Genomic DNA, 2,393 nt, shown 5'->3' on the forward strand with positions numbered 1-2,393 from the left:
GAGCGGGGAGGGGCCGCAGGTGACCCCCGGGGGTGGGCTCGGGGTGGTTGTGGTGGCCTGGGGGGGATGGAAGGGGCGAGGTGAGCGATCCAGGCGTGTCCGTGGAGTTGGGGCACCCCCACCCTGCCGGCGCTGAACTTGGGGTTTGGTGTTTGTGTATTTGTAGGTGTTGTTTTATTAGTGAGAATGGGGATTTCTGAAAGTGAGCGCGGGCTGGGGATCTTGGATTTGCTCCCTTGGAGCGGGTCCAGAGGAGGCCACTGAGTTGATCGGAGGGATGCAGCAGCTCCTCTCCTGCGAGGAAAGGCTGGGAAAATTGGGATTGTCCAGCCTGGAGGAGAGAGGGATCCGGGGAGATCTCATGGGGGTCTGTCAGTGCTTGAAGGGAGCACGCAGGAAAAACAGAGAGAGATTTTTTACAAGGGGCTGGGGTGACAGGATAAGGGGAATAGCCTCACACTGAAGTAGGGTTAGATTGGATGTTAGGAAGAAATTCTTCCCTGGGTTAGTGGTGAGGCCCTGGCACAGGTTGCTCAGAGAAGCTGTGGCTGCCCCTGGATCCCTGGGAGTGTTTAATGCCAGGTTGGATTGGGGCTCTGAGCACCCTGGGCTAGTGGAAGGTGTCCCTGGCCATGGCAGGGCATGGAACAAGATGAGCTTTATGGTGCCTTCCCACCCAAACCATTCCCTGATTCTGTGAACTCCCACCTGTGGATCTGCAGCAACTCACGAGGTTGGACACAGGACTCCAAGCTGGGGACACCCCTCCAAAACCCAAAAAACATCTGCAGGGCAGGGCCACCACGGCCACAACCTCCTGCCACCACCCACCTTCACCACCCTGCTGCAGCATGGCCGGGCTCCCTGCACACCTCCATCAGGCTCAGTGAGGAACCCTCCTGACATCCCCTGGGCACATCCAGGTGGCCAAAAGCTTCTTTTGGGACCAACATTCCAGCTTGGGGGCTTGTGGCCTGGCTGCTCTCTGGGCCATCCCTCCGGGAGATGCTCCAGGGTGGAGAATTGGAAGGGACACCCTGCTTGCTGTGAGGTCCGAGGGCTCTGTCCCTTCCTCCAGGGCTCTGTCCCTTCTTTCAGGGCTCTGTCCCCTTCCCACTGGCTCTTTCCACTCCTCCAAGGGTGTGTCCCCTCCAACGGGAATCCCAAATGGGAATGTCCCTGCCGCCCCTCTCCAGGCTCTCCCACGCTCGGGGGAGCTGCATCCTCCCTCCTCGGCCAGCGCTTGCTTGTTTCTGATCTTGGATGTCATCGGGGGTGGAAAATGTGACAGGAAGGAAGGGAGGCTTTTTTTCCCCCCTGCTAAATATGGACTGACATTAAAAAAAAATAAAAATCCAAATACTGTCGTGAAAGGAATCCCAAGCTCTGTTTGTCGAGGGAGAGAAAACGATGTTTTTGTGTCTTTTCAATTCCAGCTGGGAAGTTTCGCAAGGAGCGGTGGAGTCCTTGCCGGGAGCCTCAGGAATTTACTGAGCTCGTTCACAGGACGCTCTCCCAGCGTCTTATGCTAAAAAAAAAATTAGTCATCCCTTCTGTGCCTGTCCGTGGCTGGGGGGAGCTTGCTGCAAGCATGCAGGATGCTAGGAAATATTTAAGGATTTTTTTTTTTTCCTCCTGTACAAGGAGTTCTAGAAACGACAGGAAATAAAAGTGCGGCCCCAACAGGAGTTTTTCATCTTTATTTTAATTCCTGTTGCTGCAGCAGCTGGTGGCAGGGAGGGGAGGGATGTGCGGGGGGGGGCTGCAGCCAGGTTTGCAGGGAGGATTTGTCTCTGTCGAGCATCACATGCAAACTCTGTGCTGTTATTCCCTGAGAGGTTGGGAAACAGGCTTGATGTGGAGCTCTGGGAGGAGGAATGGGATCACAGGGATGGTGATGGCACTGTCACCTCCCTGATGGCTTCTGCTGTGGCCAAGTGAAGAGCTAGGAGGCTTTTTGAGGAACAGGGAGCCCAAATCCCCTGGGACCTGGGGGTGCTGGGCAGACAGAGACTCAGTGTTTGTGGGGGGCAGAAAGTGGGCACTGCCACCTTCCCATTCCACAGATTTCTTCCCATCCCTGTTGGAGAGCTTCCTGGGGGGAAGCTGCAAAGTTTTTGCCTGATCTTTATTAAAACAGTTGGTTAAAGCAACTGGTTGGTTACAGCTGGCTGAAGGTGGCGGAGTCATTGTCCCTGGAGATGTCCAAGGAACAACTGAATGTGGCACTCAGTGCTCTGCTCTGGTGACAAGGTGGGGATTGGTCACAGGTTGTACTTGTGGTAATCTTGGAGGTCTGTTCCAGCCTAAATGACTCTGGGATTCTTTGGAAGCAGTGGGGGATCCTGGGAAGTGCTGGAACAGATATTTCCCATTTCCAGGGTGCTGGTGCT

Source organism: Geospiza fortis, unplaced genomic scaffold, assembly GCF_000277835.1.
Source record: "Geospiza fortis unplaced genomic scaffold, GeoFor_1.0 scaffold180, whole genome shotgun sequence".
In the NCBI taxonomy this organism is placed as follows: Eukaryota; Metazoa; Chordata; class Aves; order Passeriformes; family Thraupidae; genus Geospiza; species Geospiza fortis.